Source organism: Pleurodeles waltl, chromosome 2_1 (assembly GCF_031143425.1).
Source record: "Pleurodeles waltl isolate 20211129_DDA chromosome 2_1, aPleWal1.hap1.20221129, whole genome shotgun sequence".
Classification (NCBI taxonomy): Eukaryota; Metazoa; Chordata; class Amphibia; order Caudata; family Salamandridae; genus Pleurodeles; species Pleurodeles waltl.
This window is the reverse complement of record NC_090438.1, coordinates 190,048,227-190,064,304: the sequence shown is the minus strand read 5'-3', so window position 1 is coordinate 190,064,304 and position 16,078 is coordinate 190,048,227.

The following is a 16,078-nucleotide window of genomic DNA, read 5'->3' as shown; positions in this document are numbered from 1 at the left end:
CTGCCTGGTGTACGTGGTTTTTTTCCACGCACACCAGGCAGCGCCGGTCTGCTAGCGCCGGCTAACGCCATTCAATAAATACGGCGCCCGCATGGCGCTTCAGAATGGCGTTAGCCGGCGCAAACCTTTTTGACGCTAAACTGCATTAGCGCAGTTTAGCGTCAAAAAGTATAAATACGGGCCTTTACACGTTGAAGAACAGAAGCTTGGCTCCGACTATAACAGTAGCTCCAGGGGGGGAATTGTGTAGAGTTGTCACCCCCTTATAAATGCATTTTCCAGTTCTAGCTAGGTCCAGAAACACCAAATTCGATTTAGCAGCATCTGCGTCAGAGAACAGGCAAAGTTCCCTTTAACCTCTGAGGAACTTGTTTAGGCCAGCCCCTCATTCCTCCTCCATCACACCACATGGCAGTTGTAAGAAACTGGGTTGTAGGTTGACTGAGGTGTGAGGTTGGTCAAGCGGCAACCACAATCCTTGTCAGAGTGAGGCACAAGCCAACCATAAATTCACCAGGGCTCAACCCTCTGGTAGCTTGGCACAGGGCAGTAAATCTTAACTTAAGGGCAATGGGTAAAGTAATCATGCAACACTAAAGCAAAGTGATGAACTGAAAAGCATCCCACAAAAAGAATCCCACACCAAGTTAGAATACCAGAGTAATTATCAGCAAATAAAACAAGACCTAAATGGCAAAAATCCAATCAGTAGAACCGGAGATATGCAATTTTAAAGATTTTAGGAAAATTGCTCCAAAAAGCACAAAATGGCTACTGTGGATATCTGGGCCCATATTTATACTTTTTTAGCGCCGCGTTTACGCCGTTTTTTTGACACAAAATTGGCGCAATCTTACAAAATACAATTGCATTTTGTAAGTTTGCGCCGATTTTGCGTAAAAAAACGACGCAAATGCGGCGCTAAAAAAGTATAAATGTGGGCCCTGGTGTGCTAGATTGGGGCAAAGTCACAAGTTCAGGATGACTGGGGTGGAGCGCAGGCCAGCTAAGGAGCCCGGTTAGGCACAGAGAACAAAGTATCTTAGATCCTGGTTTGTGGAGCATTACAAGGATCAGGGGAAAATATGTGCTATGCAGCAAAAGCAATGCATTGGTTCAGAGGTACAGCAAAGCTGTAATGCATGGTTGTGCATTTCTGTTGAAGATCCCAGTGAAGAAAGCTTGTGATGTAAAGTCCAGCATCAAAAATGCATCATGCAGTCTAGGAGCATTTGTACATGTGTTTTCTTGTAATCCAAATGTACAGCCCTGATAATCCTTTACTCATTGCCCTTCACCCAACCATCCAGTGGCTTACAAAGGAAGTCCACACAATCCACCCAGCACTGCTGGGGCAGTTTCTGACTGTCCATAAATGTCTGCCTGTTCTAATCCGGGGAGAGGCCAGACATTCTGACTAGGGTTTCCTTCATGGTGGTGATACCTCACCCTGCCTACCTTATCTAGAGCCAGTATTGTGTCCCTCTACTCACTAGCAATGTGCTTCCAAAGAGTAGCCCCCAATTCTCCTCATGGATCCTATGCATCTGCAAAGCCACCTCATATACTTCAAACCACTTTTCAAGGTCACCCCCCACAGCAAAGTCAAACACCAGAGGTTTGGGAATATGGACCCTCTTGTCTCCAGAGGGCACTGTAGAAATGCTGCCACCATCACTGCTGGACCCTGCCTGTCTGTCTTTGATGTCCAGCTCCTTCAGACTCAGTTTATGAGCCGAAAATATTTTTTTCCCCTTCAGGACTGTCTCTGTCTCAGTCTTCTTTTCCTTTAAGGCCATTTTCCTTTCCTCTGCTTCCATGGCAAGTATCTTTTCCTTAATTTATAACTGGGCCATCTGCAGCCTGAACTAGATCTTTCTCTTCCTTTCTGGCAGCTCCTCTGATGACAGGCTGTGAGAAGGTACACTGCTCTCTTCCCTGGCAGGGAGCTCCACCTCAGGGATTAAGTCATCCCCTTTGATTGCCAGTGGCAACATAATAAGGTCTTCTACAGACTTTTTGCTCTCATCATCATCTCCTTCTGTACCTCCAACCAACGATTGGTGGGCTTCTGCCCAGGCCCTCAGCGCCTTTTGTCACTCCACCTTCCTGGTGGTGCTCTTTGCTGCATGTCCTTTCTCCCAGAAGAACTCCTTGAGCTGGGCCACTGTGAGGGCATCCATGTTGACCAGCTCAAACTCCATTCTTGCAGGTGTGGTTTCAGGCCCAATAGTCAGGAAGAGAACTTAGAAAAAGCAAAGAGGTCAATGAAGGAGAATTTAAAATTCAAATTGGTCTCAGATATGGGATGGCAGTGCATACAAAATTACTGTATGGCACTGCACAAACACAAGCCCTAATCCTCATCACTGGTTAACAATGTATAAAATTGAGTTGGTTGACTGGGGTACGAGCCCTGGTCAAGTAACAACCGCAATCCTTGGGTGAGGCACAAGCCAACCCTCCGGTAGGTTGGCACAGAGCAGTCAGGCTTACTTAGAGGCAATTTATAAATGTTTTCCGAAACATTTCAAACACTAATAAAGTGAAAAACATCACACAAAAAGATCCTGTGACAAGTGAACAAAATAGGGTACTTTTAAATAAATAAAACAAGACTAAAATGACAAAAATCCAGCCAGTAAAACCGGAGATTTGCAATTTTAAAGATTTTGGTGATAACAGCACCAAAGAGCACAAACTGCTAACTGTCAGCATCTGTAAGCGCTGGACTGGGAAAAAAATCTCAAGTTCAGATTGACCATGATTGAGCATGGGCTGGCTACAGGGACCCAGTTAGACTCACTGAAAAAAGTACCTGAAATCTTAGTTTGCCGAGTTTTGTGAAAGATGCATCACACAACTGAAGCGGTGTGTTGGTTCCATGGTGCTGTGATTATGTGATGTGAGGTCCTGTGTCATCACCCAGGATCTCACCAACAAGGGCTTGTGATGTGTAGTCCGGCATAGAACACACAATTCACAGTTGGGGCCAATGCGTCGGTTTTGATGTCCTGTGAGGCTGTCTGCCATCATCGTCAAGGCTGCAGTCGATGAGTGAAGTGAAGACCTGTCCAAGGATGTATCACATAGCAGAGGTTCTGAAAAGGCTGCAGAGGCACTATGGGTCTTTGGATGAATCCACACTGTAGCAGCAATGCGTTGGTTCTGCTTGGGGTTGTCCAACTCTACAGAGGAGATGAATCAGTTCTTCTGGATCCACAGAGGCTGTCAGAGCACCTCAAGCCCACTTCAAGGGCCCAGGACAAGTTGGCGCCACTTGGCAGGGTAGACTCACAGGTGGTAAAGTTCAGGTGCACACTTGTTGAAAGCCTTTTAAATACCTGAGGCTTTAGACCAGGAGGCCAGCCAAATAGCCCTTGGAGTCACTCAGGGTTCTGGGTTCAAGCGATGCAGGTCCAGTCCTTCTCAGCCCAGCAGGCAGCTAGTCAGCACAGCAAGGCAGCAGTCCCTTCAGGTCAGCAGTCCTGCAGCGTGGCAGTCCTTTCAGATGCACAGCAGTCATTGTTCCTGGCAGAGTATCCAGGTCTAGCGTTTATACCCAGTGCCTAATATGAATTTGGAGAAGCTTCTGGAGGTTTGCACCCCCATGAGGTGTCAGGCATCCCCTTGCTCCCTGTGCTAGTCTCACCTTGTCTGGGGTCACAATAGCCTAGTGACAAGCCCTTTGTGAGACTGCTCAGGAGGAGCCTGACAGCTCCTCCTCCACTTTAACTCAGGTTGGCCTATCCTTCCAACACATATCTTCCCTTTGTCTCACTGTCTGGGAGCAATACACATAGGCCAACTGCCAGCTACACCTAGTCATGTGTCTGCAGGCACCAAATGGCTAGGCCAGGAAAATGACAACCTTCTAAAAGTGGCATTTTTAGAATTGGGATTACTAATCTGACTATACCAATAACAAAGGATTTTCCTTGCAATTCCTTAGACACCAATTTTGACATGTCAACCTTGTCCCAATTGGAAGTTATTGCTTATGAAATGTTAAAAGTTAACTCCAATGCTATCCTATGGATTAAGCTAATAAAGGATAGTATACTGACAATCTCTCCGCTTAATTCTGAATCGTCTGATATAAAGAATTCATCTGCCCTACTTGAATTACCTATCCTCACCAAAGATTGCCTCATACACTTGCTGACAAAGATCAAAACAGGTTCCCCTAATGAGGTCTGTCCTCCTAAAATGCATGAAACAGTTTTCTCACATTTTCCTGAGGCAGCCGTATCTCTCCTCAACCAATCTCTTAGTCAAGAGTTGGTTCCTGATTCTTTTAAGGAGGAAATTGTGATCCCTCTTAAAAAAAAAAAATGGTGAGGATCTGCTCAGTTTAAAAAATTACCATCCCATTTCCCTGCTGCCATAGCTGGCTAAAGTACTCACAGCACAGATTGCCAAACATCTACGTTTCTTCTTATAAGAGTAAACATTTCTTGACTCCCATTAGGCAGGTTTTCGGCCACTTCACTCAACTGAAGCTTTCATTCTTTCAGTTGTAGATGATATGCGGGAAGCGGATAATGGTATCACTCAGACTTTTATTTATTTTTAATCTTTACGTGGTATTTGACAAGGTAGACCACTGGTTGCCGATGACACAACACACTATCTTTAAGACTGGAGGTATTATTTTTAAATCCATTTATTTAAAGTTAAGAAATACATCCCCAACTGAAACTTAAGATCGACTCATATGAATCTACTTTACACTCCACCTTTTAGAAAAAGAGGCTGGGCAGTTCCTGTTTTTTGGTTCTTGCTTCCGACATCAGATCCAATTCCTGCTATCAAAAATTTAGGAAATTACTGAAGACTTGGTTATTTAAACAGGCAAAAGATTAACGGTCCCTATAGTGGGCTAAGCCTGTTATTTAGAATCCACTAACGCCATGAAACCAATTGGCGTACATGCGTTCTACAAATGTATGTAACATAACATAACATAACGTAAAATTACATAACATAACAACATATGGGAAAAGTAGGCCTGGCAGTAATAAAAAACAAATTTACGAGTTTTTCACTGCAAGGACATGAAGAACTTAATGGTACATGTCCAACTTTTTAAATAAACTGCACTCTGCCTTGCTGTCCTGTGGGCTGTTTAGGGCCTACCCTAAGGGTGACCTATATGTATTTAAAAGGAAGGTTTGGGCGTGCCAATAGGTTTATTTTGCCAGGTCCAAATGGCAGGTTGAAAACTGCACAAAGAGGCTGCAATGGCAGGCATGGGATATGTTTGTATGTGGCACAACCAGGGCTGCAGGTCCACTAGTAGCTTTTAATTTACTGGCTCTGGGTACATGTAGTACCCCTTTAATTGGGACTTACAATTAAATCAAATATGCCAATTTGAATATAAGCCTATTCTACAATTTTTTAGGAGTGAGTGCAAGCACTTTAGCACTGGTTAGCAGTGCGCAGATTCCTAAAAGCCAACAACAGGGGTTCAGAAAACAGGAGGATGAAGGCAAAATGTTTGAGGATGACAATGCAGAAAGGTCCAAGTCCAACAGCAGTGATAATCAAAGGAAGTACATGGGGTCTTATAGCCTAAAACATCTTTGCCATGATGGAAGGAGGGTTAGCATGTTGAATACCAATTTTTCATTTATTCAGTAGCACTTCTGCTTTTATGGGAGAAAACGTATGTGGATTGATCGAGGAGGACACAGATAAACAACATCCTTCCCTGTACGTTCATGCTTTATAGAAGAAAGTAGTGAATATAGTAAGAAGTAAACCCCTTCCATCTATATATCCATACTTCCTGCACCTTTGTTGGCAGAGTGATCCTTGTTTTCAGGCTTTTAAACATTCTAATGTGCATATTAACATCAGTCCTTTGCTTAATAAGAATGTATTCTGCAAATGATGTCGGTGCCTTTTTCTTTTGTTGGGGATCTGAGCAGTGGAACTGGTGGCATGCTAATTACCCACTGATTCGTGGCTTTTAGCTTTTTCCCCCAACTCATGGTATTCTGTTCTTTGGACTCCACTGCTGAATATACGGTTTTGAACAGCAGCTCTTGAGGCTTAAGGTGCTCCCCTTGGTATGAACATGTCGTGCAGTAAAGTTCCTTCTAACTATCATACAACTAATAGAAAATAAGAACAGCCTTTAACTTTTACACACATGCATGCACACAGAAACGCACAAAACATATGCACGCATACAAACGCATATTAGTAAGTGCATTAGTCCCCGAAGCTATCACATCACTTTGGCAACTGTGACCTTACATTGTTACATGAGATGCTCAACCCTGTGATGTACGACATTGGTATCAGACGCTGTAAAGTGCAGTCTTCTCTAAGACCTCATTAAATAAGTGTCTGGTTGGCAAGCCAGGTAAATGAAAACCTGCTCAGCACTGCATTGCCTAACTCCTGAAAAAAACTTTGAACTAGCGCCAGAAACAGTCTCACTACATCTGCTACTTTTATTGCCTATAACATTCCTTCATTTGCTGCACTGACCACCGTCTGGAGGGCCCATGGCACTGCAGGTGCTCTGACCTCTGCCTTTGTACTTGTGTATTCTAGACCACCTTCATTTTCCAGCTTTCCTGTGTTCCAGGCCACTAAATATTGACTTTCAGCAACTTGTCTCGCGTCAATTAGGCTCCACCCAGTGAATTCAGGAAGGCAGGAATGCAATTCCACACTTTGTAGTAAATGCACAATTATAAACAGTGAAGAGTTAATAGGCCCCTAAATGTAGTTTAATGCATGATCTGTGTTCACATATTAGTAATTTGCCCTCTGAGCACTCCTCAAATCTTCATCTATTTATCAGTACATGACAATTCCAAAAACAAATGTCTTTTCCTACCCTTTGATGTAATGTAAGGCAGTTTTGTTAGATGGAATGATAGGTGTCTTTTTAGATATATTTTCCATGTTTCAAATCCACATCAAATAAAAACAAAGGTAAAAAACTATGATAAAACAGCTACATTTGGAAAACAGAAAAAAATATCTTGCCAAAAATAACATCAACCTTTTTTATGGTGATCATAAAAAATGTAATACTTTGACGGTGACTTTGTGGCTTGCCATTAATGAACACCCAAAGCCAGTAATGTTAATTTCCTGGTATACTAAGCTATTAAGGATTGTATTATGCATATCTCTTTAATACCTCTGGAGTAATATCAATTATTTAAAATAAATACTGTCAGAAAATGGGTTATTAATTTTGGAGGGCAGTAATAGCACAAGCAGTAGGCAATCATCCTGAGAAATGTGTATTAACTCCAATTATTATTACAATTAAAATTATAGTTGAGGACAACAGAGGGAATCTTTTTAAAGCTTATACTTACTTTATTTTTTCCTGCAAAACTGGTGCAACTATTCAGTGGCTGCTTGTTCAACCTCTACTTTTCTGGTCTTGCTTTTGCACGGTCAGCGGTCTAGTGTTTGCTAGGGGTGACTGCTCAATGTTTGTGACAGCATGTGCGTGCAGCTCCAGGTAGGAGTTGTACTCAGTACTATTGTTTTATTATACTGTGCGCTAGCAATTCTGCTTTTTAAGTTATTTTTGAAGATATTGGGGACAACAGAGGAAATCATTTTAAAACTTGTGCTTAATTTATTTTTTTGCTGCTACGCTGGTGCACGTGTTCAAGCGCCCACTTGTTCAACGGCTACTTGTCCAGTTGCGCTTTTGCAGTCAGTGGTCTAGTGTTTGCTGATGGGTGACTACTTAGGGGCATATTTACAAGAAAGTGTCACAAAAGAAATGATGCGCCACTTTTCTTGTGCCCCCCTAACGTCACTATGGTAGCGCCATATTTTCAATACAGCACACCATGGTGCAAGTTAGCACAATAGCGTCAAAATATTTGACATTGTGTACCACATTAGTCGACTACGGAGGCCCATTGGAAACAATGGGAGTGCACTTTAAGGCCTGCCTTAGGCAGGCATTAAAAATGAAGACAAAAATGGAGCAGTGAAATCTTGTAAATTTCACTGTGCCATTTTTCTGGGCCTTTTAATGAGGGAATGCCCCCCTTTCATACATTATACCTGGCCAGGCAAAATATGGCACAAGGGGTTACAAAGTGGCACAATGCTTGCATTGCACCACTTTGTAAATCTGGCGCTGGGGAAAAGGCCTCCTTACTGCAGCCTTAGCATAAAAAAAATTACAACAGGGCCGTGCAAGGAGACCTAAGGCATGCCCGTCCACGCCCAAACAGGCTAAGGGGCCAGGCTCCCTGCCCCTTTTAAGTCTAATTTAATTTCATACTCAGCCACACAATTGAGAGCACTACAGCCTCTTTGTATAGAGGCCTGCCGCAGCTCACTAGATCTGGATAACAAGATTACTACCTGTAAAATTTGCCTCTTTTCTACTTACCCCCAAATATGGACAGATCTACCTTCAAATAGACCCACCAGTAACTTAGCAGTACCGTGTAACAACAGCACAATAGACACTGGAAGCTCAAATCAGTTTTTGTTCTTTAACGTTAATACTCGCTTGATTCCATGACTCTGTTTTTATCTCTGTGATTGTCTGGAGGACCATGCCCTGATGCGTTGTTCATAACAGAAACTTGGTTACATGATTCATCCTCACCTGATGTGATTGCTGCTCTCCCCTCTTATTATTCTATTGTTAGGTGGGACAAGGCAAACAGACAGAGGGGCAGTTTAGCAATATGTTTTTTTAAATTATATAAATGTAGAACACAAGCCCTTCCCATCCCACCTGCGAGGCACTTTCCTTCATGCTTGAACTTTCCCCTCAGTTTTCCCTCTCTTACCCTTTGCTTTATCGCCCACCTGGCAATGCCGGTGGATGGGTTAAGTCAGTTTCTGAATTTTTTGCGCCACTTATACTAAGGTCAGCCAATTTTGTATTGTAGGGTAATTGGAATATTCATCTGGAAAATTTAGGCTGCAGTCATGCACAAACTCTCAATGATCACGTACAAGCACTGAATTTAAGTCATGTTTCTACACTTACTCATCAAGCAGGGCATCTGCTGGATCCAGTTTTGTTTAATATTTTAAATTTGCACGCACTTCCTGTGCTTCCTCTTCTTTGGTCAGATCACTTGGCTGTGCCTTTTGTGATACCCAACACTTTGAATATCCACAAAGGAATATATAAACTTCGGCTATAAATGCCCTCAATAGTCAGGTGAGAGCCTCTGCTCCTCATTTTATGGGTGATATCATGGTTGATCAGCCCGTAACAGAGGAATGGCTCTGTAGTTCTCTAGATACCGTCCCTCTAAGTGTGTGGCGTTCTGTCAGGCTTTGTCCACCAGCACCATGGTATACTGATGAATTACAGGGATTAAAAAATAGCTGCAAGAGGTTGGAAAGGCTCTGGTGATACAGCTATGATGATATTGCAAAACACAAACATAAGCTGGCACTAAGGAACCATCAGAGCGGTTCAGGCCTCGTTCTTTTCCAATCAGATTATCTCAGCACCTAACTGCTCTAGAACTCTTTTTAAAATAGTTAATGAGTTCTCCAAGCCAGGTAGGATGACTTCAGTGTCTGTCCGATCTCAGGCCCAATGCGAAAATCTGGTTTATTTCTTTGTTAGTAAGGTGCAGGATATTCAGGACTCCCAGTTGAAAGATAGTCGAGATTTGTCTCAAACAGCCTTCACCTTCCTCCTGTCTGCTACCAATACCTTGGGATCGAGCACTTCTCCTGTCACCATACATACTTAAACTTCTTTGGTAGCCTTGATCTATCTATGTTCATGTCCCTGATTCAAACAATTAAATCAGGATCTCCAAAGGATCTATTTCCATGTCTTCTAAATCCAAATATATTGGCTTCCATGGCTAACCTTGTTAATTGCTCACTTCAACAGGGTTCTATTGCCCCGGAGTGGAAGCATGCAATTGTTCTCCCTTTGTTAAAGGAAGCTGATCTAGATTCTGACATTTGGTCTAACTATAGACCTATTTCGTTGCTTCCCATCATGTCCAAAATTCTAGAAAGAGATGTTTGTAAACAGTTCTCTGCCTTTGTGGAGTCTCAACAACTCCTACACAGCTCTCAGTTTGGATTTATAGCAGGAAACAGCACCGGATCCGCCTTGCCTGGGTTTACTAAGCATCTGAGGCAGCTTTTGGACAGCGGCAAGACTACAGCATTGATTCTTCTCAACCTCAGGGCTACGTTTGATACTGTGTCCCTTGCTATCTTGCTGGAGAGGTTAATGCAATTGGGGATTCAGGGGAAAGCTTTATCTTGGCTTACCTCTTTTCTAAGTGATGGCTAATTTCAAGCTTTCTCCAATGGAGCTTCATCTAAATGCCATGCTGCGACATCTGGAGTACCACAGGGAGCAGCCTTAAGTCCGACCCTCTTTATTATTTAAGTGTGGCCCCTGTTAGAGCTGGTAGAGCAGAATCGTTTTACCATTTTTTCCTAATCTGATGGTACCCAAATCATCTTCTTTATATTATCCCCCAGGATTACTGCTCCAGCTCTTTAGACTCCTGTCTAGTCCAGGTGGTTACCTGGATGAATAATAACTTAATTTATAAGTTAGATGATAATAAAACTGAGGTGATGGTTCTTGGCAAAAATCCCAGTCTCTGGGGACCGCAACATTGTCCGTCTATGCTGGGGAAGACTTCTTTGCAGGTAGCCAAAGTTAAAATTTAGGGTTCCTAATTGATAACAAGCTTTCAATGAAGCCTCAGGTAGCAAAGCTGGCTGGAACCTGTTTTGCCATACTAAAATGGTTACATAAATTCCTTTGGATGCTCCCCTTGAATGTTCAGAGAATGATCGTCCAGGCGCTAATTCAATCTCGTCTAGATTATGGAAATATCCTTTATCTGGGGGCTTATGAGGCCTCCTTGAGATGGCTTCAGGTGGCACAGAATGCAGCGATAAGGCTGATTTATCGGCTACCAAAATTTGCCTCAGTGACCACAATGCGCTGTGAATTACACTGGCTTGAGGTGAAAAAACACATTCAGGTCAAGGCTTTATGCTTTGTCTTCAAATTTAGAGCTGGAACTTCTTCCCACGACGTTTCTGACACGATTAAAAGGTATTAACATAGTCAGGACTTAAGTTTCAGCAACCTCTCTCTTTGCTGTGTGTCTAACTTTAAACTCTTTCCTATGGGAGGCTGCTTGTTTTCCATATAGGTCCTAGGCTTTGGAATACTTTACCAGAACAACTTAGATCCTGCACTTCACTGAGTACTTTTCGGAAGCAGCTGAGAGCATGGCTTTATTAATCTTCTGTAGTTATCTCGCCTACCTGTGGTATATAGCGCCAGGAAACCCTGTTTGGATGGCCAGAGATATGGATTTTTGCATTTTTAAGGAATGATGGTCATTACAGCCCTAAGTACTATAAAGATATGAAGGTCACTTTCAGTTTATGTGCATTAACTAAAAAAAGGCCAGCGGAGGCTGCTGTTGTGTCAGAAAAAAAGTAACATGTAGGGCAAACTGTTCTACATCACAATGGTCGAGAGGTCAACAGTAGAGGCAATAATCTTCCATGTTGGTGCTCTCTGCCACTGAGTCTTGCAATAAACAAGAAACCCAATATTTTGTGAGGCTAGAAGAGTAATTTCTGGTTTCTTCTAGAGCAGTGGTTCCCAATCCCCACCCTGGTGTGCTGTCAAAACTAGCCAGGGGTGCCATGCAATAAGCACACAGTTTGAGGACCATGAATTCCTGGTCTGGTAAATGCTTCTGTATTTTATAATGAATTGTATTTCCAGTTAAAAGTCTACAGGTCGTTTGCATTAAATTCTCGGTGTACGCTACTAGCTAGTGGTTACTTCCCAAATAACAATCTCGCCTCTATGTTTTTTTCCGTAAGTGAAGTTTCAGTTACATTCAAATTTTCACATTCTCCTGAGTTTTAAGGTTGCTAACTTTTTTTTAAATAAATAATAATTTCTGAACACTTTCATTTATGAGGATGTAGTTTTATAAAAATTATAATTTCGGAACCCCACAGTTTATTTTGTGATTTCATAAATAGACTGAAAGTCACAGCAGTGAGGATATAACAGATATGTAATTAATAACGTCTTTCAAAAATAACACAGCACTCAAAATAATCAGCAACTTTAAGGAGTCAGGAAAGACGATAGGGGAGAGCAGAGGGAATAAAATATGCACAGTCCACTGGTTCCAACCAAACAACAGATCTGTTTCTTCTTCTCCAAAGAGGCATTTGCCATTTCCGCATCTATCGAGAGAAAGTAATCACCACACCCTGCCTTCAAGGCAAGAAGAATGTACAATTTTGTCACGTTCTTCAACCGGGTTCCATTTCATGCTGTCCAAAATGGTATATTTGAGGAAAAAGAAACTTCAACCCTTCCTACCCCCAGTGTTCAACTCTGTCTCGCTGTGTGGCTCACTGAAGTCTTCAGCCTCCTCATCAACAGCTGTCTTGGAACGGCCATCAAGTCCCTCTGACTGGCTGAAGAACCCATAACCAAATCCACTAAAAAAGCAAACTGTTTTGTTCCAGATTCATAGTTTTTCCTCTGCACAGCTTTACATAGAATTTTGCATCTAAGATCTACTGCCCAGAACACCAGCCTACTGGACTACGGCAATGCACCCTATGCAGGCACCACCACCCAAGTCATGCAAAGACTCCAGACGATCCAGAACACTGCTGCCAGACTGATCCTCAACCTGCCCAAGAGAGCACACATTACCCATCACCTGAATAACCACCACTGGCTCCCGATCCAGAAATGATGCTACTTTAAGCTCCTGACCCAGGCCTACAAAGACCTCTGTTAGAAATGGGGTTTCTGGTTGGCTAGGGTATGCACCTCAGCCAGGCACAACTTACCCACTCTAGTCAGGGAAAGGGAGTTACACGTCCAAGATAACCCCTGCTCACCCCCTTGGTAGCTTGGCACGAGCAGTCAGGCTTAACCTGGAGGCAATGTGTAAAGCGTTTGTACAACACACACAACATATGTGACGCAATATCCCCACCACAAAGGAAACACAACACCAGATTATATGAAAATATACTGTATTGTATACAAGGCAATTATCAGACCAAACATCACATATCAGTACTATCCTGCTACCTTAGCAGTTGTCAGAACGTTACACATTAGTTACTCTGAAAACTAGCAGTAGTCACACATAACACACAGGTTACTCAGTATTCTGCAACATAAGCAGTAGTCAGGAAAACAAGTATTACATCAAAGCACTTGTCATAAGAATATCATAAAATGCCCATAGTAGGAACATTAGAAAACATATGGCAAGTTAGAAAAACATATTAGCAAGCATGTCCATAAAAGGAACATTTGCATACACATATGTAAAAACATCAAACGCAGGTAGGTAATATATGAATCAAACAAAAGTCTGTAGAAAGAACTTTGGATTGCAACTATATTGGTCCTTTAAACAGTACCTGGTTGGATGAAGGCACCTCCAGTGCCTAGAAGGCGAACAATGGGGCCCCCGGCGCTCCTATGTGCAAAACGGGGGCCTCCCTTATACTCTGGGGTCAGAGGCACCTCCTCTGTTTTATAGACAGGCCCCTCCGGGGACCGTGATTACTTGGGGCCCCCCAGTGCCTCAACCGGCCCTCACGAGGGGGGCCAAAGCCAGCAAAAACAACTTAGGGCAGGAGGGGGGCACCATGCACCCCCTCCGGTTTAATGACAGGCCCCTCCCGGGACCCGCAATCTCTGGGGGCCCCCCCGGGCCTGCACTGGCCCTTCCACCAAGGGGGGGGCCACAATAATGGCTGTTTTACCTAACAGCAGAAAAGGAGCTTCCTGCTCCTAACGCAGAGGCCAGGGGGAAGGAGGCACTCCCCGCGCCTTCCCCTGGTCCTACCGTGAAGCCACAAGAAGATCGGACCCCTCCTGGGGCCCGAGCAGACACTCGCCTGCACCCGATGCGAGTGTTCTTCCAGCTTCCCGGGCCGCTGCGGTGATCTTATTTAAAAGGGGCACAATGCAGCCAGGAGCCTACGAGCTCCCAAGGCTCCATAAGCGCGCTGCAATCAGCGCTATGGCAGCCGCAACCATGGAGAAGTACCCCTCGTGAAGAAATGGATGCAGGGGTCAGGGGCCACAGCACCCTGCCCCTGGGGAACAGAATCTTAAGACAAGGTCCTCAGGTGGAGGGCCCAGCTGCAGGCCAGCACAAGGGAAAGGCAGCAAGTGGCAAGTCCTTCACAGTGACCAGGCAGGTCACAGGTCAGCACAGCAGCAGCAGTCCATGGCGGTTCCTGGTGAGTCCTTTCAGCCTTTGGCGTCCAGTTCCAAGATGATTCCAAGAGTCTCCAAATTGTGGGGAAAATTCCCCTGTACTTATAGTCAGTTCTTACAGTGTTTTACAATGGTAGGGAGAGGAGGTTCCAGCCAGTTACAACTGGTTCTGGGAGTGCCCCCTCTCTCCTTTCAGCACAGGCTCCAAACATCAGTGGGGGGTTAACGACCCTATTGTGTGAGGCCAGGGCACAGTCTTTACAAATGCAGGTGTGCCCCGCCTCTCCCTTCTCTCAGCCCAGGAAGACTATTCAGTATGCAGATGCACCTCTGTGACACCTCCACCCTCCCTGTGTACAGGCTGTCTGAAAAGTATGCACAAAGCCCCAACTGTCACTCTGCCCAGACGTGGATTGGAGTCAAGCTGCAAAACACCAGAGTCATAAGCACAGATAAATGTGCACTTTCTAGAAGTGGCATTTCTGTGATAGTAATAAAAAATACACCACACCAGTAAGCAGCATTTATTATCACCATCACAACCATACCAAACACGCCTACGCTACCCCTCATAAATCAGACAATACCCCTTATACAAAAGGCAGGGTATTTCTAATGCAATCCTATGAGAAGGCAGCACTCACAGCAGTGAGACACCAGTTAGGCTGTTTGTCACTACCAGGACAGGCCACGCAACTTGGCACATGTCCTGCCTTTCTACATACATGGCACCCTGCCCATAGGGCTAGCTAGGGCGTACCTTAGGGGTGACTTACATGTAGTAAAAGGGGAGTTCTGGGCATGGCAAGTAAGTTTAGATGCCAGGTCCCTGTGGCAGAAAACTGTGCACACAGGCCCTGCGCTGGCAGGCCTAAGACAGGTTTGAAAGTCTACTTCAGTGGGTGGCGCAAGCAGCTCTGCAGGCCCACTAGTAGTATTTAATTTACAGGCCCTGGGTATTGAGATACCACTGTACAAGGGACTTATAGGTAAATTAAATATGCCAATTAGGTATAAGCCAATCATACCAACTTTAGATGGGAGAGCACCTGCACTTTAGCACTTATCAGCAGTGATAAAGTGCTCAGAGTCCTAGAACCAACAGTGAGAGGTCAGAAAAACTAGGAGGAAGGAGGCAAAAAGACTGGGGATGACCCTGCGTAAGGCAAAAAGTCTAACACAACCCCCTACCAGCCAAAAGCCAGGGGAGAACAATCAATACCTTGATGTACTTCCCTGATTGGGGCGATAGAACAAGGACTCAGGCCCACAACAGCAGGGGCATGTTCCAGTTCTACGCCTTCCTGACTCCACTTAGATCTCTCTGTCAATGCTTCCCAGGCAGCCTAGACATAACCCACGGGGGTTCTCTAGCTGCCAATGGCCAGAACCAGGCCCCAGGCCATCTAGGAGCCTCTGGTCTCTGAAACCATAACAAGAGGGGGCGGTAGCCCCAGGTGCAAAGCAACCTGTCTCCACTCCATTTCCAATCAGTTCAGGGGCTCTACCCTGCCACTGATCCACCAACCTAGGGTCCGCACCCATAGGTTCTACAGGGGCTAGAGGCGAGGCTCTCCTCCCTCGACCCCTCCTTCTAGGATCCCGCCCTCCTCTCCTAGGAGGGGTATCCCCAGAATCCACACTTGCCAGGGTGCTGGGTACAGCAGCCCTGCACAACTCTCTCGCCAGCCCAGGATCACTACCTGGCGACTGACCACACAACCTAGGGACGACACCCTTGGGTTGCACTGAGGTCCGGGGCGGGCTTCCCCCTCCCTGAACCCCACTTCCAGAGTCCTGCGCCTCCCCACCTCGGGAGAAGCCACC